Genomic DNA, 21,305 nt, shown 5'->3' on the forward strand with positions numbered 1-21,305 from the left:
TGCTGCTGGATCTAGAGTTGAATAATGTTCTCATAACTGTGCGGATCTGGCACTAAAAGGCAGCGGGGGAGGCGCACCGCAGGTCGCAGCATTGTTTGTGGACACGGCAGTATTCTGGTACTTACTTTCTTGTGGAGGATGAAAGGTATATCCTTTGGGATTGTTTTGAAGAGGACTGGTTGGGTTGGGCAGGGTTTGCGGTGGCTATTTTGGTTAGGGGTTATGTCTTTAGTCCCATGGTATAGCGGCGGCCTGCCTCCTTTTCATATTTTAATGGGTACTCAAGTGGGTGATGTCAGAGGGATATAAAGAGGATGGTGTTTGTTTCTAGTATTCTGATTTTTCACGGCTGGCAGTGGACCGCCTCGGTGCGCCTGTCTGGCACTTACCGACAACAGGGGGGAATATTGGTTAGTTTTGGTGTTTTTTATGGATGGTGTTATTGCTAGCATTCCGGGTTGAAAGTGACCGTCAGTAGACCTATAGTCTGTCTGCAGGCACTGTCAATGTATTGGCGTTTTTTTATGTTACAACTCGGCAAAAAGGGAAACAGGGAGGAAAGAAAGTTGTATTCTGTCAATATGTTTTGACGTGGCAACATTTTGTTACAGTGTGTTTATATGTTTAAACGTCAAGTTGGGTACACTGTTGGTTATATTTTGATCATAGAATTAAAGGATAAGGAGTCGAGGAAGAAGAAAGAAAGAAAGGGAGGGGATAGCAAAAAATATATATATTTGAAAAAATGGTAGATAAGAAATATAATAATTAAGGATAAATATAGAAAAAAAATGAATAAAATACATTAATAATTAAAAATTTGAAGATGAAAATTGAAAATAAAACTAATAGTAATAATAAAAAAGTTTTTTTTTCTTTTCTCAAAATTATAAACAGTACAGACCAAAAGTTTGGACACACCTTCTCATTCAAAGAGTTTTCTTTATTTTCATGACTATGAAAATTGTAGATTCACACTGAAGACATCAAAACTACGAATTAACACATGTGGAATTATACACATAACAAAAAAGTGTTAAACAACTGAAAATATGTAATATTCTAGGTTCTTCAAAGTAGCCATCTTTTGCTTTGATTACTGCTTTGCACACTCTTGGCATTCTCTTGATGAGCTTCAAGAGGTAGTCACCTGAAATGGTTTTCACTTCACAGGTGTGCCCTGTCAGGTTTAATAAGTGGGATTTCTTGCTTTATAAATGGGGTTGGGACCATCAATTGCATTGTGGAGAAGTCAGGTGGATACACAGCTGATAGTCCTACTAAATAGACTGTTAGAATTTGTATTATGGCAAGAAAAAAGCAGCTAAGTAAAGAAAAAAGCGTGGCCATCATTACTTTAAGAAATGAAGGTCTGTCAGTCCGAAAAATTGGGAAAACTTTGAAAGTGTCCCAAAGTGCAGTCACAAAAACCATCAAGCGCTACAAAGAAACTGGCTTACATGCGGACCCCCCCAGGAAAGAAAGACCAAGAGTCACCTCTGCTGCGGAGAATAAGTTCATCCGAGTCACCAGCCTCAGAAATCGCAGGTTAACAGCAGCTCAGATTAGAGACCAGGTCAATGCCACACAGAGTTCTAGCAGCAGACACATCTCTAGAACTGTTAAGAGGAGACTGTGTGAATCAGGCCTTCATAGTAGAATAGCTGCTAGGAAACCACTGCTAAGGACAGACAAGCAGAAGAGACTTGTTTGGGCTAAAAAAAACAAGGAATGGACATTAGACCAGTGGAAATCTGTGCTTTGGTCTGATGAGTCCAAATTTGAGATCTTTGGTTTCAACCAACGTGTCTTTGTGCGACGCAGAAAAGTTGAACGGATGGACTCAAAATTGAAGGCATACTGAACCAGCATGGCTACCACAGCATCTTGCAGCGGCATGCTATTCCATCTGGTTTGCGTTTAGTTGGACCATCATTTATTTTTCAACAGGACAATGACCCCAAACACACCTACAGGCTGTGTAAGGGCTATTTGACCATGAAGGAGAGTGATGGGGTGCTGCGCCAGATGACCTGGCCTCCACAGTCACCGGACCTGAACCCAATCAAGATGGTTTGGGGTGAGCTGGACCGCAGAGTGAAGGCAAAAGGGCCAACAAGTGCTAAGCATCTCTGGGAACTCCTTCAAGACTGTTGGAAGACCATTTCAGGTGAGTACCTCTTGAAGCTCATCAAGAGAATGCCAAGAGTGTGCAAAGCAGTAATCAAAGCAAAAGGTGGCTACTTTGAAGATCCTAGAATATGACATTTTCAGTTGTTTCACACTTTTTTGTTATGCATATAATTCCACATGTGTTAATTCATAGTTTTAATGCCTTCAGTGTGAATCTACAATTTTCATAGTCATGAAAATAAAGAAAACTCTTTGAATGAGAAGGTGTGTCCAAACTTTTGGTCTGTACTGTATATACAGGTCCTTCTAAAGGCTTGAACTACTTCAGTTGGTGTGTAATGAATCTAAAATATATGTAAGTCTAATGTTTATCAGTACATTACAGAAAATAATGAACTTTATCACAATATGCTATTTTTTTTTGAAGGACCTGTATATATACACACACACACACACACACACACACACACATACACGGCGTGTGTTTGTGCTTTAGGGTGCTATTTATGGTCAGAGATATGGAACCAAACCGTCCCCAGTTAAGGCCAAGACTAGCCCGGATTATGCCTCTCTATTGAGAAACGTTAACATTTGTGTTGGTAAGCCTATAATTTATCCACGGGTTCCATTGCTTCAGATATTTTTCATGTTCTCCATCTTCCCAACTCACCAACTCCTCCAATCGGCACAATTGGTCAACTTTATCCCTCCATTGATCTATGGTAGGAGGGTCTTCCCTGAGCCAATTCAGGGGTATGAGCAGTCTTGCTGCTTGAATCGTGAGACTTCTCTTCGAAGGCCTCCAGGTTGGTGTAGGGAGCCACAATACTGCCTCTGGAGTAAGAGTAATGGGCTATATGACCAAACTGTTACGTATTTGTAATACCTCCGACCAGAACAATACAATCTTAAGGCATGACCAAAAGATATGACTCAAAGAACCAGATTCTGTTTTGCATCTCCAACACCTATCAGAGCTCTGAAGACCCCTTACAAACATCTGCTTGGGAGATTTGTACCACTGCGTTAAGACTTGAAGGAGTGTTCTTGGACTCTAACACATCTTGAGAACCCATTAGAGTGCGAGTGCATAATATCTGTTTAAGAAAACTCTCTACCAAGCTCTGAAGCCCAGGAATGTATGTATGGTTGTATAGTTTTACATCTTGGGGTCAACAAGGAGAGGTAAAATTGTGAAATCAGTTTCCTAGGAAAGACCTCCATTTGCGTTAGTTTCTCGAACCATGTTTTGTCCCTGTTCTCCCCTATTTTGTCTAATAGTAGTTTGCCTGTTACTTTAACCCCTTAAGGACCAGGCTCATTTTCACCTTAAGGACCAGGCCATTTTTTTGCAAATCTGACCAGTGTCACTTTAAGTGCTGATAACTTTAAAACGCTTTTACTTATACAGGCCAGTCTGAGATTGTTTTTTCGTCACATATTGTACTTCATGACACTGGTAAAATAAAGTCAAAAAAATTAATTTTTTTGCATAATAAAATACCTAATTTACCAAAAATTTGGAAAAATTAGCAAATTTCAAAGTTTCAGTTTCTCTACTTCTGTAATACATAGTAATACCCCCAAAAATTGTGATGACTTAACATTCCCCATATGTCTACTTCATGTTTGAATTATTTTGGGAATGATATTTTATTTTTTGGGGATGTTACAAGGCTTAGAAGTTTAGAAGCAAATCTTGAAATTTTTCAGAAATTTACAAAAACCCAATTTTTAGGGACCACTACAGCTCTGAAGTCACTTTGCGAGGCTTACATAATAGAAACCGCCCAAAAATGACCCCATTCTATAAACTACACCCCTCAAGGTATTCAAAACTGATTTTACAAACTCCGTTAACCCTTTAGTTGTTGCACAAGAGTTATTGGCAAATGGGGATGAAATTTGAGAATTTCATTTTTTTGCCTAATTTTCAATTTTAACCCATTTTTTCCACTAACAAAGCAAGGGTTAACAGCCAAACAAGACTGTATCTTTATTGCCCTGACTCTGCCGTTTACAGAAACACCCCATATGTGGCCGTAAACTACTGTACGGCCACACAGCGGGGCGTAGAGTGAAAGGTACGCTGTATGGTTTTTGGAAGCCAGATTTTGCTGGACAGTTTTTTTGACACCATGTCCCATTTGAAGCCCCCTGATGCACCCCTAGAGTAGAAACTCCATAAAAGTGACCCCATCTAAGAAACTACACCCCTCAAGGTATTCAAAACTGATTTTACAAACTTCGTTAACCCTTTAGGTGTTGCACAAGAGTTATTGGCAAATGGGGATGAAATTTGAGAATTTCATTTTTTTGCCTAATTTTCAATTTTAACCCATTTTTTCCACTAACAAAGCAAGGGTTAACAGCCAAACAAGACTGTATCTTTATTGCCCTGACTCTGCCGTTTACAGAAACACCCCATATGTGGCCGTAAACTACTGTACGGCCACACAGCGGGGCGTAGAGTGAAAGGTACGCTGTATGGTTTTTGGAAGCCAGATTTTGCTGGACAGTTTTTTTGACACCATGTCCCATTTGAAGCCCCCTGATGCACCCCTAGAGTAGAAACTCCATAAAAGTGACCCCCATCTAAGAAACTACACCCCTCGAGGTATTCAAAACTGATTTTACAAACTTTGTTAACCTTTTAGGTGTTGCACAAGATTTAATGGAAAATAGAGATACAATTTCAAAATTTCACTTTTTTGGCAGATTTTCCATTTTAATATTTTTTTTTCAGTTACAAAGCAAGGGTTAACAGCCAAACAAAACTCATTATTTATGGCCCTGATTCTGTAGTTTACAGAAACACCTCATATGTGGCTGTAGACCGCTGTACGGGCACACGGCAGGGCGCAGAAGGAAAGGAATGCCATACGGTTTTTGGAAGGCAGATTTTGCTGGACTGGTTTTTTGACACCATGTCCCATTTGAAGCCCCCTGATGCACCCCTAGAGTAGAAACTCCATAAAAGTTACCCCATCTAAGAAACTATACCCCTCAAGGTATTCAAACTGATTTTACAAACTTTGTTAACCCTTTAGGTGTTGCACAAGATTTAATGGAAAATAGAGATACAATTTCATAATTTCACTTTTTTGGCAGATTTTCCATTTTAATATTTTTTTTCCAGTTACAAAGCAAGGGTTAACAGCCAAACAAAACTCATTATTTATGGCCCTGATTCTGTAGTTTACAGAAACACCTCATATGTGGTTGTAGACTGCTGTACGGGCACACGGCAGGGAGCAGAAGGAAAGGAATGCCATACGGTTTTTGGAAGGCAGATTTTGCTGGACTGGTTTTTTTGACACCATGTCCTATTTGAAGCCCCCCTGATGCACCCCTAGAGTAGAAACTCCAAAAAAGTGACCCCATTTTAGAAAGTACGGAATAGGGTGGCAGTATTGTTGGTACTAGTTCAGGGTAGATATGATTTTTGGTTGCTCTATATTACACTTTTTGTGCGGCAAGGTAACAAGAAATAGCTTTTTTGGCACGTTTTTTTTTTGTTATTTACAACATTCATCTGACAGGTTAGATCACGTGGTAATTTTATAGAGCAGGTTGTCACGGACGCAGCGATACCTAATATGTATACAATTTTTTTTATTTATGTAAGTTTTATACAATAACTTCATTTTTAAAACCAAAAAATTGTTTAGTGTCTCCATAGTCTGAGAGCCATAGTTTTTTCAGTTTTTGGGCGATTATCTTGAGTAGGGTCTAATTTTTTGCGGGATGAGATGACAGTTTGATTGGCACTATTTTGGGGTGCATATGACTTTTTGATCGCTTGCTATTACACTTTTTGTGACGTAAGATGGCAAAAAATTGCTTTTTTTGCACAATTTATTATTTTTATTTTTTATGGTGGTCACCTGAGGGTTTAGGTCATGTGATATTTATATAGAGCCGGTCGATACGGACGCGGCAATACCTAATATGTATACTTTATTTTTATTTATGTAGGTTTTACACAATGATTTTATTTTTGAAACAAAAAAAATGATGTTTTAGTGTTTCCATAGTCTAAGAGCCATAGTTTTTTCAGTTTTTGGGCGATTATCTTGAGTAGGGTCTAATTTTTTGCGGGATGAGATGACGGTTTGATTGGTACTATTTTGGCGTGCATGCGACTTTTTTGATCACTTTTATTACCTTTTTTGGGAAGTAAGGTGGGCAAAATTTCAATTTTCTCATAGTTTTTATTTTTTTATTTTTATGGCGTTCACTGTGCGGGGAAAGTAACATGACCGTTTTATGGACGCTATGGACGCGGCGATACCTAATATGTGTAGTTTATTTTATTTTTTTTAATTTTTATTTAGTGATAAATGTTTGTTTTTTTTATCTTAACTTTTTTCACTTATTTTTTATTTATTTTTTGACCCAGACCCACTTGGTTCTTGAAGATCCAGTGGGTCTGATGTCTGTAAAATACAGTACAGAACCTATATAGGTATCTGTACTGTATTTTACTTACACTGAACAGATCTATGCTTTCAGCATAGATCTGTTCAGCACCATGGACAGCAGGACGCCTGAGCAGGCGTCCTGTTGTCATGGGAACCTTCCCCGTCTGCTCAGTTATGGTCAGAACTGCGCAGACGGGGAAGGGTAAGGACGGGGCTCTGGGGGGGCTGTCTGGGGGCTCTCTCCCTCTCCCATCGGGGGGCTGCAAAGGCACAGCAGCCCCCCGATCGGAGAGGGAGGGAGCTCCCTTTTACTGTTAACCTTTTCCATACAGCGGTCCGTACGGACCGCTGTATGGAAAGGGTTAAACGGCTGACATCGCATCAACGATGTCAGCCGTTTATACCAGGGTGCCAGCAATGTGCTGGCACCCTGGTATACCCCCTGTACACCAACGATTATTCAATGGGAGGCGGGCGGGGGATCGCGATCCCGCCTGCCGCACCGCCCGCCTCCCGCAACGCCCCCACCGCCTGCGACACCCCCCCCCTGCACCACCCGCCGCCATCAAATCATGCAGGGGTGCAGGGGGGGGGGGGGTGTACTATATTGATTTTAGACACTCTAAAGTTTCTGATCCCCGCGGTCAGGGACCGCGGGGATCAGAAACTGCAAAAAGCGCAGCAAACCGCAGGTCTGAATTGACCTGCGGTTTGCTGCGATCGCCGACACGGGGGGGGTCACATGACCCCCCCTGGCGTTTTAACAGGATGCCGGCTGAGATTTCAGCCGGCATCCTGTTCAAATTAACCCCTGCGGCGCCGGAATGCCGATTTTAAAGTCAGGACGTACCGGTACGTCCTTGGTCCTTAAGGACTCGGGAAATAGGGCGTACCGGTACGTCCTATGTCCTTAAGGGGTTAAGCTCAGAGGATTCCAGGAAATTACCAGATTTTAGGACTAGGCTCAGAGGATGATCTGCCCCCAGCCTATAAGATAGGCTTTCAAGGAATTCCTCCACTGTGAAGTTTTTAAGTTTCCCCCAGATCGGAGCTGGAGCTACCAGTTTGGGTCTCACGACGAAGGGTACAAGGTCTGCTGACATGTTTAAGGAAAGATGTGTCAGTAGGTTGTGGTTGTTTGAAAGGGTTCTTAACACAGAGGCTGTTCCATTAACCCCTTAAGGACCGAGGACGTACCGGTACGCCCTATTTCCCGAGTCCTTAAGGACCGAGGACGTACCGGTACGTCCTGACTTAAAATCTGAATTCCGGCGCCGCGGGGGTTAATCGAAACGGGATTTCGGCTGAAATCATTCAGCCGGCATCCCGTATCGGCGATCGCAGAAAACCGCAGGTCAATTCAGACCTGCGGTTTTCTGCGTTTCCGGTCCATTCGGGTGTCCTGTGACCCGATGAACCGGAAAAAGACTGCGATCGGTGGCGTAATTTTACACCACCAATCGCAGTCCGAGGATTTGCAGAGGCGGAGCTGGCCCTGGTGCTGAACGCCGCTGTCCAGGGTGCTGATTGGTGCAGGGGAGAGAGGCGCGAGATTCAAACTTCCTGCGCTCCTCTCTCCCCTCCTCTTCCTGTCCAGCACCCTGACCGTGCAGCATCGTCCAGCACCAGCTCCTGTGTCCCCCTAAATCGGCATCCATCACCCTCCTGCACCCATCGCCACCCAGGTAGGTTAGGGTCAGTGAGGAAGAGGCACCTTTAGGCAGGGATAGAAGGGAAAAGTTAGAAAAAAAAAAAAAAAAAAAAAAGCACATTTATTCCAAACTTTTTTTTTTCAACTTTCAGACCCCAGACCCCCCCTGCCACTTGCCCCCCCCGCATACCCCCCAGGTGTGGTCCCCCATACTGGAAAGAAGGGACGAACCCAAAAAAAGTGCAGAGTGTGTCACAAGAGGGGGATACGGAAGGACACCACAACTCAATGTGACACGTGCCCCGATCATCCGGGCCTCTGCATTATCGATTGCTTCAGGGAGTATCACACTTCCATGGAGTACTAAATTTTTATAATCCCCAACAGTTCACTAGAGAACATAAAACACTATGGCTCTCAGACTTTGGAGACACGAAAACAATTTTTCTTTCCCCAAAAAATATTAGTTTTAGTGCAGGCATCCTCAAACTGCGGCCCTCCAGATGTTGTAAAACTATAACTCCCAGCATGCCCAGACAACCTACAGCCATCATCAGGGCATGGTGGGAATTGTAGTTTTACAACATCTGGAGGGCCGCAGTTTTAGGATGCCTGCTTAGTGTCTCCAAAGTCTGAGAGCCATACATATTGGGCATCGTCGCGTGCGTAAAAGTCGTCGCTATAAAAATAACTTTTTACCAAACGCCTCGGATGAACGGTGTTAAAAATATAAAATAAAAACGGTGCCAAAACACCTATTTTTGGGCAAAATTTAATTTAAATCCATTTTGCCGGTAATAAAGCAAGGGTTAACAGCCAAACAAAACTAAACATTTATTGCCCCAATTCTGTAGTTTGCAGAAACACCCCATATGTGGTCGTAAATGGCTATATAGCCGCACGGCAGGGCATAGAACGAAGGGAACTCCATACGGTTTCTGGAAGGCAGATTTTGATGGACAGTTTTTTTTTTTTACACCATGTCCCATTAGAAGCCCCCCCTGATGTAGCCTAGACTAGAAACTCCAAAAAAGTGACCCCATCTAAGAAACTACACCCCTCAAGGTATTCAAAAATTACTTTACAAACTATGTTAACCCTTTAGGTGTTCCACAAAACTAAATAGCGAATGTAGAAACAATTTTAGAATTAAATTTTTTTGTTACATTGCCTCAAAAAAGAGTAATATAGAGCAACCAAAAATCTAATTTACCCCAAAAATTGTCCCAAAACAACAACCACCTTATCCCGTAGTTTCCTAGATGGGGTCACTTTTATGGAGTTTCTACTCTAGGGGTGCATCAGGGGGCTTGAAAGGGTACATGGTGTAAATAAACCAGTCCAGCAAAATCTGCCTTCCAAAAACCGTATGGCGTTCCCCTTCTTCTATGTCCTGCCGTTTAGCCAAACAGTAGTTTACGACCACATTTGGGGTGTTTTTGCAAACTACAGAATCAGGGCAACCCATTTTGAGTTTTGTTTGGCAGTTAACCCTTGTTTTACTCCTGGAAAAAACTGATTATATTGGAAAATTTTCCAAAAAATAGAAATTTCTAAATTGTTTCTCCATCTGCCATTAACTCTTGTGGAACACCTAAAGGGTTAACAAAGTTTGTAAACCCAGTTTTGAATACCTTGAGGGGTGTACTTTCTTAGATGGAGTCACTTTTTTGAAATTTCTATTCCTAGGGGTGCAACAGGGGGCTTCAAATGGGACATGGTATAAACAAAACCAGTCCTGCAAAATCTGCCTTCCAAAACCCATATGGTGTTCCCCTCCTTCTATGTGCTACCGTTCGGCCAAACAGTAGTTTACGACCACATATGGGGTGTTTTTGCAAACTACAGAATCAGGGCAACCCATTTTGAGTGTTGTTTGGCAGTTAACCCTTGTTTTACTCCTGGAAAAAATTGATTATATTGGAAAATTTTCCAAAAAATAGAAATTTCAAAATTGTTTCTCCATCTGCCATTAACTCTTGTGGAACACCTAAAGGGTTAACAAAGTTTGTAAACCCAGTTTTGAATACCTTGAGGGGTGTACTTTCTTAGATGGAGTCACTTTTTTGAAATTTCTATTCTAGGGGTGCAACAGGGGGCTTCAAATGGGACATGGTATAAACAAAACCAGTCCTGCAAAATCTGCCTTCCAAAACCCATATGGTGTTCCCCTCCTTCTATGTGCTACCGTTCGGCCAAACAGTAGTTTACAACCACATATGGGGTGTTTCTGCAAACTACAGAATCAGGGCAACCCATTTTGAGTGTTGTTTGGCAGTTAACCCTTGTTTTACTCCTGGAAAAAATTGATTATATTGGAAAATTTTCCAAAAAATAGAAATTTCAAAATTGTTTCTCCATCTGCCATCAACTCTTGTGGAAGACCTAAAGGGTTAATAAAGTTTGAAAAAACAGTTTTGAATACCTTGAGGGGTGTAGTTTCTAGAATGGGGTCATTTTTGGGAGGTTTCTATTATCTAAGCCTCACAATATGACTGCAAACCTGAACTGGTCCATAAAAAGTGGGATTTTGAAGATTTCTCAAAAATTTCAAAATTTGCTTCTAAACTTCTAAGCCTTGTAACATCCCCAAAAAATAAAATATCATTCCCAAAATGCTACAAACATGAAGTAGACATATGGGGAATGTAAAGTCATCACAATTTTTGGGGGTATTACTATGTATTACAGAAGTAGAGAAACTGAAACTTTGAAATTTGCTAATTTTTCAAAATTTTTGGTAAAAATGTATTTTTTTATGCAAAAAAATTAACTTTTTTGACCCAATTTTAGCAGTGTCATGAAGTACAATATGTGACGAAAAAACAATCTCAGAACTGGCCTGGTATAAGTAGAAGCGTTTTAAAGTTATCAGCACTTAAAGTGACACTGGTCAGATTTGCAAAAAATGGCCTGGTCCTTAAGGTGAAAATGAGCCTGGTCCTTAAGGGGTTAAGAAAGGGATGATCTTCCAATGATGTCTTATTAAGGTTCCATAGACCCGCCTTCTGCTCCTGCGTGAGCTGGAATAATTTTGTTTCATTGCCTAGGTCCCTGTAACTAGGGGTATGTAATTGTAACCATCTTTTAACCGCCTCCGGACCGCCTAATGCAGGATCGCGGTCTGGAGGCGGTTGTCCCAGGCAGAGTCACGCATATATGCGTCATCTCGTGAGACGCGAGACTTCCTGTGAACACACGCACACAGGCGCGCGCGGTCACAGGATCGGAAGGTAAGAGAGTGGATCTACAGCCTGCCAGCGGTGATCGCTGTCAGGCTGTAGATGCGATTTTTTTAACCCCTAACAGGTATATTAGACGCTGTTTTGATAACAGCGTCTAATATTCCTGCTACCTGCTCCTCTGGTGGTCCCTTTTGCTTGGATTGACCACCAGAGGACACAGGCAGCTCAGTAAAGTAGCACCAAGCACCACACTACACCCCCCTGTCACTAATTAACCCCTTATTAACCCCTAATTACCCCATATAGACTCCCTGATCACCCCCCTGTCATTGATCACCCCCCTGTAAGGCTCCATTCAGACATTTTTTTGGCACAAGTTAGCGGAAATTAATTTTTTTAGTTTTTTCTTACAAAGTCTCATATTCCACTAACTTGTGTCAAAAAATAAAATCTCACATGAACTCAGCATACCCCTCAAGGAATCCAAATGCGTAAAAATTTTTAGACATTTATATTCCAGACTTCTCACGCTTTAGGGCCCCTAAAATGCCAGTGCAGTATAAATACCCCACATGTGACCCCATTTTGGAAAGAAGACACCCCAAGGTAATCGCTGGGGGGCATATTAACTTTTTGTCCCAGGTTAGCGGAAAGGGAGACTTTGTGAGAAAAAAATAAATAAATAAATCAATTTCCGCTAACTTGTGCCAAAAAATAAAAATCTTCTATGAACTCGCCATACCCCTCATTGAATACCTTGGGGTGTCTTCTTTCCAAAATGGGGTCACATGTGGGGTATTTATACTGCCCTTGCATTTTAGGGGCCCTAAAGCGTGAGAAGAAGTCTGGGATCCAAATGTCTAAAAATGACCTCCTAAACGGAATTTGGGCCCCTTTGCGCATTTAGGCTGAAAAAAAGTGTCACACATGTGGTATCGCCGTACTCAGGAGAAGTTGGGCAATGTGTTTTGGGATGTCATTTTACATATACCCATGCTGGGTGAGATAAATATCTTTGCAAAAAACTACTTTTCCCATTTTTTTTTTATACAAAGTTGGCATTTGACCGAGATATTTATCTCACCCAGCATGGGTATATGTTAAATGACACCCCAAAACACATTGCCCTACTTCTCCTGAGTACGGCGATACCACATGTGTGACACTTTTTTGCAGCCTAGGTGGGCAAAGGGGCCCAAATCCCAAAGAGCACCTTTAGGATTTCACAGGGCATTTTTTACACATTTTGATTTCAAACTTCCTCTCACACATTAGGGCCCGGGCAGTATAACTACCCCACATGTGACCCCATTTTGGAAAGAAGACACCCCAAGGTGTTTTGTGATGGGCATAGTGAGTTCATGGAAGTTTTTATTTTTTGTCACAAGTTAGTGGAATATGACACTTTGTAAGGAAAAAAAAAATAATTTCCGCTAACTTGTGACAAAAAAAATAAAAAGTTCTATGAACTCACTATGCCAATCAGCAAATACCTTAGGCTACTTTCACACTTGCGGCAGTGTGATCCGGCGGGCAGTTCCGTCGTCGGAACTGGCCGCCGGATCCGCCGATCTGCTGCTGCCTGAAAGCATTTGTGAGACGGATCCGGATGCGGATCCGTCTCACAAATGCATTGCAAGGACGGATCCGTCTCTCCGCTTGTCATGCGGACCGACGGATCAGTCTTGTACATTTTTCTCATTTTTACCGATCTGCGCATGCGCATGCCGGAACGACGGATCCGGCATTCCGGTATTCTGAATGCCGGATCCGGCGCTAATACATTCCTATGGGAAAAAATGCCGGATCCAGCGTTCAGGCATGTCTTCAGTTTTTTTCGCCGGAGAAAAAACGGTAGCATGCTACGGTTTTCTCTTTTGCCTGATCAGTCAAAACGACTGAACTGAAGACATCCTGATGCAAACTGAACGAATTACTCTCCATTCAGAATGCATGGGGATATGCCTGATCAGTTATTTTCCGGTATAGAGCCCCTGAGACGGAACTCTATGCCGGAAAAGAAAAACGCTAGTGTGAAAGTACCCTTAGGGTGTCTACTTTCCGAAATGGGGTCATTTGTTTTTTTTCTCTACTGTCTGGGCATTGTAGAATACATGACAGGTGCTCAGAGCTGCTTCAAAAAGCGGAAATTCACATTTTTGTACCATAGTTTGTAAATGCTATAACTTTTACCCAAACAATTTTTTTTACCCCCAAACATTTTTATTATCAAAGACATGTAGAACAATAAATTTAGAGAAAAATGTATATATAGATGTCTTTTTTTTCAACATTTTTACAACTGAAAGTGAAAAATGTCATTTTTTTTGCAAAAATTTCGTTAAATTTCGATTAATAACAAAAAAAAGTTAAAATGTCAGCAGCAATGAAATACCACCAAATGAAAGCTCTATTAGTGAGAAGGAGGTAAAATTCATTTGGGTGGTAAGTTGTATGACCGAGCAATAAACTGTGAAAGTAGTGTAGTGCAGAATTGTAAAAAGTGGTCTGGTCATTAAGAGGGTTTAAAGCTAGGGGGGCTGAGGTGGTTAAGATGTATTGCTTGGTAATACGTTTGAGCATCCGGGAGGCGGAACCCTCCATGCTCGCTTCTAAGTATTAGTCTAGAGTAGGCTATTCTATGTCTCTTACCATATCCAAAGGAAGGTGGAAAAAGCCCTCCTTATATGGGAGAAGAAGGAACAGGGGAGGAAAATGGGGAGCATCTGCATCGTATATAATATTTTGGGCATAATGAAAGTTTTTAACAGATTCTTCCGGCCCATCCAGGAAAAAGGGGACTCTGAGGGTCCGTAAGTGTGCTTGTATGTCTTTGATTAGTGGGGGGAAGTTTAGCTGAAATAAATTATCTGGTCGTGAAAGGATTTTAATTCGCAAATAGGAGATGTGGGATTCCTGCCATTTAAACGAGGATGAAGCCCTAAGGGCAGAGACTATCGTCTGAGGAACCAAGATGTTCATCACCTCTGTCTTAGTTTGATTGACCTTGAAGTTTGAAAGACGTCCATATTGGGTAAAGAGTTCTAGTAGATGCGGGAAGGCCTCGACAGGGTTAGAAAGCATGACAAGATCATCAGCAAACGCTGCATTGGTATATTCAGGGCCATTCTCCATAGTCTGGATATCATGTATATTTGGATGGCCTCTGATGGCTTGTAGTAAAGTTTCCATTAATAAAATGTACAAGGAGGGAGACAAGGGACACCCCTGCCTTTCCATTTTTGATGAGGAATTGGGCAGACAGTACTCCGTTAACCCTTATCCTGGTGCTAGGATCCCTGTACAAGGACATAATGGCCTGTTGGAATTGTACTGGGAAGCCAGATTTCTGCAGCGTCTTCTAAAGGAAGTCCTAGCTCAGCCTGTCAAAAGCCTTCTCCGCATCAATTCCCAAATGGATAAGTGGAAGGCCCTTCATTTTAGCTTTTTGTATTATTGTGATAAGTCTACAGGAGTTATGGTATCCCTCCCTGCCCGAGACAAACCCTGCCTGCTCAGGGTGTATCAGTCTGGATAGAAGGTGGCTGAGGCGGGTAGCTAGTAATTTTGCCCATAATTTAACATCCACGTTAGGGAGCGAAATGGGTAACTCCCACACAGCTGAGGATCCTTACCCTTCTTGGGGAGAATTGTAATTATTGCTTCTAGAGATTACTTGTGTAGGCAGGAACCTGTCATAAGCGAGTTACACTATTTGGTGAGATGAGGCATAAGAATTTCTGTGAACTTCTTGAAGTACCCCACCGGCAGGCCATCTGGGGGAAGGGGGGGGGGGCGTGGCCAGCATAGTGACTTCTCACTTGTACAGGCATATATCTGCTCTCTCAGGCTTGTGCACAAAACATCAGAGCAGGGGGAGAAGCTGACATCACAGGTCATATGACCCTCAGTGTAATCTAAGAAAGCAGCAAATGAAAATAAAGTTAGAGTAAGTGAATTGTAAAGTCCTTACATTTGCTGAGTTAGAAACATACAAAAGAACAAAAAATGAACTCTGACAACCCCTTTAAGTCTCCACAGATCAAACTTGTTTGAGGGATAGAGCATTTGCTAATACCTCCTTAGTAAATGCGAATTGATTTACATTTGGTGCATACAAAAGATACTAAGGTATAAATTGCATTATTGATATTACAAGTATAATAAATCTCCAGTCATAGTCAGTCCTTCTGTGAATCGTTTGGAAGGACAGGGAAATTTAGATAATAAAAAACTACCCTTCTTATTCACAGCAGGTGATGCGATGATATTAGTGACATTTTTATGATTAACACTTCTAGGCCCAGAGTTTTTTTTTTTTTTGTTTTCGTTTTGCACTCCCTGCCTTCCTAAAGCCATAATTCTTTTTATTTTTCTGTTCACATAGCCATATGAGAGCTTGTTTTTTGCGGGACAAGTTGTACTTTCCAACGCCACCATTTAATATTGAAAAAAATTCCAAATAAGGTGAAATTGCAAAAAGCAATTCCACTACAGTTTTAATTTTGTAATATTTCTATTTATTTTTTTACAACATTTGATAAAACTGATTGGTCACTTTTATTCTACAGGTCAGTACGAATCTGGCGATACCTTATATGTATAGTTTTTCTTGCGTTTTGAGTGAGGAAAAACAGTTAAAGGGAGGCGATATTTTGCCTCCTATAAACTTTTTTTGTAATTATGTGTATGGAGCTGTATGGGGGCTCATTTTTTGAGTGGTGATCTGAACTTTTCATTGATACCATTCTGAAGTGTGTATGACTTTTTGATCACTTTTCATAAATTTTTTGTAGAAAACGAAGTGAAAAAAAAATGTTGAATCGGGCATTTGGACGCTTTTTTCTATTTTGCTGTTTGCCGTATGGGTAATATATTTTTATACTATGGGCGTTTTCGCACATTGCAACACCCATGAAGTGTAATTTTGCATTGGAATCTAGGATGATTTTACTAGTTTCCTATAGAGCCCTATTACAGACAAGGGCTCCATAGGAAATACTATGCAGCAGCCTCCTGTCATTCATAAGACAGGGGCTGCTGCATACATGCTCTGGATCCTCCGATCGCCACACAGGGGAACCGACGCACAACCGAAAGTTTGCACTCTCGGCCCGCTCAGATGCTGTGGTCAGGATTGACAACGATATCTGAGGGGTTAAATTTCCACAATCTGCATTACTGCCAGTTGCGGACATGAGTCGCAGGTGTCTGCTTGAAGAAGCAGACAGCCATCCGTGGCTATGGCGCCCGGCGAAGCTATGGCATGAAGAGGTTAAGCCTAAAAGTATCAAACTCATTCAAGTGAGTTTTCTGAATGCAGATCACATCACTTTTAAGAGTGTTGACTTTCTTCCATAATAAAGACCTTTTAAACTGACTCTTTAATCCATTGGCATTAATTGAAGAGATATTAAGAACCATTCCTATCAGTGTGGTTAGTGCAGTATTAGGCAATGCAATATGCTACAGGGCAAGAGCAAGTCCCCAGATAGTACTAGTGTGTGTTGTACTTGCCCTGCAGCTTTAGATAAAGAGATATCAAGCTCACTTGCCACTTAATAATCAACTAACAAATTAAAAACAAATTAGGTAACTTAACTGGATCTAAAGACTTATCAAAGTCCAGTTCAAAGAGAACCAACTGGATACCAAATAAGCCAGGTATCAATAGTGGGAGGGTTACAGATAAAAAAAAAAAGAATGCAGTGAATCTCCAGTGAGACCTGCAAAGAAGTGTAACTGATTAGGCAAGTCTAGTGACACCTAAAAGCCTGGTTTTACTGAACCACAGTGCTGGATCGACTTTCCATGTATTGCTTCACATTGACTAGGCTGTCCAGATCCTGTGCACCAGGGAGGCGAGCTGACTATTCTGGTATACAGACGTGTATTATTAATAATTTTCATTATGGCTTTCCAAATACTCCCTAAAAAATTCTGTCCATGATTGTTGGATAACTTTAATAAAAAGAAAAATGACAGTGGCAACCCAGGGTCATGGGTGGCAGTGTTCCATGTTCAGAAAAAGCCTTTCACTGCCATAGATAATATTCTAGGCAACTGTGGCTTGTTCTAAAGCTGAACAAGCCTGGAGAAAGTATCCCTTTTATTTGGGAGCAGCAGTACAGTGTGGATTTGAAAAGGTGTAAGGCTACTTTCACACCTGCGTTTAGGTGCGGATCAGTCTGGTATCTGCACAGACTGATCTGCGCCCATAATGCAAACGTTTGTATCCGTTCAGTACGGATCCGTCTGCATAACTCAGACAAAAAAAAAAGTCTAAGGGCTGTTTCACACGAGCGGATGCCGTGCGTGACATCCACTCCGTGAATGACAGCCAAGACCTGATGCGGACTGCAGAGGCATGGAGCATTATCAATCATGTTAATGCTCCGTGCTTCTGCAGTCCACATCGGGTCTTGGCTGTCATTTACGGAGCGGATGTCACGCACGGCATCCGCTCGTGTGAAACAGCCCCAAGTGTAAGTCAAACTGATCCGTTGGCGGAACTGAGCCAAACTGATGCATTCTGAACGGATCCTTATCCATTCAGAATGCATTGGGGCTAAACTGATCCGTTTGGGGCCGCTTGTGAGAGCCTTGAAACGGATCTCACAGGCGGACCTAGAAACGGCAGTGTGAAAGAAGCCTAAAATGGACTGGAATCATCTTATTCAAATCCCACTCCAGATTCTTCAGGACTTCTTCTAAAACTAAACCTTTGAAACTTAATTGAATCCATCTTGCCCTCCAAATGCTGCAGGTTTCCAGTGCCAGAGGAAGCAAAGCATCCCCAGAGCATCACCAAACCACCACTATACTTGAATAGAGGCATGTTTTTATTTTCAAGCATATGCTTCATGGTTTCTCCTCTAGACATTCCGCTGATCTATAGGCACGAAAAGTTTTGGTTTTCTCACTGCTCCACAGATCAGAATCCCATAACATCTGTGGCTTATTTATACGGTTTAGAGCAGGGATGACCAATCTGCGGCACTCCAGCTGTTGCAAAAGCTGAAGACTGTCAGCCCATGATGGAAGTTTTCAATTTTGAAACCGCTGGATGGCCACAGGTTGGGCAGCCATGGTGTAGAGCAAGGATGCTCAACCTGTGGCCCTTCAGCTGTTGTAAAACTACGCCTCCCACAATGCCCTACTGTAGACTGATAGCTGTGGGCTGTCCAGGCATGCTGGGAGTTGTAGTTTAGCAACATCTGGAGGGCCGCAAGTTGGGCACATCTGAGCAGACTTATCTGGTGCATTATGGTTAGCAGTAGAGGTGTATGTCTTGGAGTTTGGGCATGGAGACCTTTAGCGTGTAGAATGTCCCTTAGTCTGCAAACAAACTTCAGTGTCTGTTGCCACCAAATCTTGTTGCAAGTCCTTTGCTGTCACTCAACGGTTTGTGAGCGAGACCTCTAAAATAAGTGAGTAGAAATATACAAACTAAGTAATTATAGATGTTCCATAGAAAATTAACAAATCGATAGACGGCAGTATCCAGGCGGCACCAAACCAGAAACTTAAATTTAACCTCTTGGGGACACAGGGCGTACAGCAGGCACTCTGTGACAATGCTGAGGGGGGTCCATGACCTAAACCCTCAGGTGAATACCGTAAAAATAAAAAGCCTTTTTTGTCACCTTGCATCACGAAAAGTGTAATAGCAAGCGATCAAAGACATACATATCCCAAAATAGTGCCAATCAGTCATCTCATTCCCCCCAAAAAATAGCCCCTACACAAGACAGTCGCCCAATTTTTTTAAATAAAACTATGGCGTAAGAATTTGGACACACTAAAGAATCATTTTTTGTATTGTCGCGTCCAAGACAACCTGCTCTATAAAAATACCACATGATCTAACCTGTCAGATGAATGTTGTAAATAACTAAAAATAAAAGCAGAGGCAAGGTAATATCGAGCAACCAAAAATCATATGTACCCTAAAATAGTAAAATAGTACTAACAAAACTGCCACCCTAGCCCGTAGTTTCTAAAATTATTTTTTTTTTTTTTAGTTTCTACTCTAGGGGTGCATCAGGGGGGCTTCAAATGGGATATTGTGTCAAAAAACAGTCCAGCAAAATCTGCCTTCCAAGAACAGTATGGCATTCCTTTCCTTCTGCGCCCGTACAGCAGTTTACAACCACGTATGTGGTGTTTCTGAGTCAGGGCCATAAATAGTTTTGTTTGGCTGCTAACCCTTGCTTTGTAACTGGTAAAAAATGGATTCAAATGGAAAAGCTGCCCAAAAAAGTGAAATGTTATCTCTATTTTCCATTAATTCTAGTGGAACACCTAAAGGGTTAACAAAGTTTGTAAAATCAGTTTTGAATACCTTGAGGGGTGTAGTTTCTAGAATGGGGTCATTGTTGGGTGGTTTCTATTATGTAAGCCTCACAAAGTGATTTTAGACCTGAACTGGTCCTGAAAAAGTGGGTTTCAAAAATTTCAAGATTTGCTTCTAAACTTCTAAGCCTTCTAATGTCCCCAAAAAATAAAATGGCATTCACAAATTGATCCAAACATAAAGTAAACATATGGGGAACATAAAGTAATAATTTTTGGAGGCATTACTATCCATTATAAAAGTAGAGAAATTTAAATGTGGAAATTAGCTAATTTTTCCACATTTTTGGTAAATTTTGAATTTTTTTTATAAACAAAAATGTATTTTTTTGACTCAGTTTTACCACTGTCATGTAAGTACAATATGTGACAAGAAAACAATCTCAGAACGGCCTGGATAAGTAAACATGTTCAAAAGTTATCACCACATAAAGGGACATGTCAGATTTGCAAAAAATGGCCTGGTCCCGAAGGTGAAAATGAGCCCGGTCCTCAAGGGGTCAAAGAACACAATTCTCCTACCACATCCTGGCATAGTTGCTAGGAGTAGTCGTTCTGGAGGTTTGTTTAGATGGCCATTTCTGTTCCGCTATGGGGGTATCCGAAATGGATTCCTTTAATCAGAGGGACACATTATGAATGTTAACACACCTGGTGAGGCCCTTAGCAGGATTGGGGCGTGCCCACTGGGCTCCATCTGTGCCTTTGGTTTTTTTTTTGGGGGGGGGGGGGCACACTACATCATCAGTTAGTGAGCCGTGTAATAGTTCATATGTATATGTAAAATAGGGGGATTAGCCTTATTTGACAACTCCCCCTATCTCATATCTAGACTTCAGCCAATGCCATTTGCCCTGATAATCCAAGGTGAAACATGCATGTAGGGAACATTTGACAGGCCACTCTAGTGTGCTTTTATTTAGGGGCGTGTGCTCATGACTATCTAGGGACAGATTAATTCCTTTACTGTGTGCTCCTCTAATGAAAGGAAGCCATACCGGATTACCCCCACAGCGGAACACAAATGGTCAGCTGAACAAACCTCCAGAATGACTACCGCAAGCAACTATACCAGGATGTTGTAGGAGAATTGTGTTCTTTAAATACAGTTTCTGGTTTGGTGCTGCCGTGCACCTGGATACCGCCATGTATCAATTGTTAATTTTCTAGGGAAAATCTATATTACTTAATTTGTATATCTCTACTCACTTGTTTTAGAGGTCTGATTAAATGTTACATTTTATTATAATCTTTCATATACAGTATTCACCTTTGATTAATAGTGATATTTATATTTTCGGTCAACCCCTTTTTTTCTCATTAATCAGTATAGTTAAGATTTTTTTTTTTTACCACCTGCCACAGGAATCTGGTATCAGCCGATGATTGTTTCCTTTCTGTCACATCCAGGTAGCGTTGACAGTGTTCCTTTAAATGCTTCCAATTGCAACTCTAGAAGCATTCAGTGCATTTGCTAAATTTTGTTATGTTTTTGCTTGATCTCTTCTTAAAGGGGTTCTACAGTTTGTTTTAACTGATGATCTATTCTCTGGATAG

Source organism: Bufo gargarizans, chromosome 2 (genome assembly GCF_014858855.1).
Source record: "Bufo gargarizans isolate SCDJY-AF-19 chromosome 2, ASM1485885v1, whole genome shotgun sequence".
NCBI lineage: Eukaryota > Metazoa > Chordata > Amphibia > Anura > Bufonidae > Bufo > Bufo gargarizans.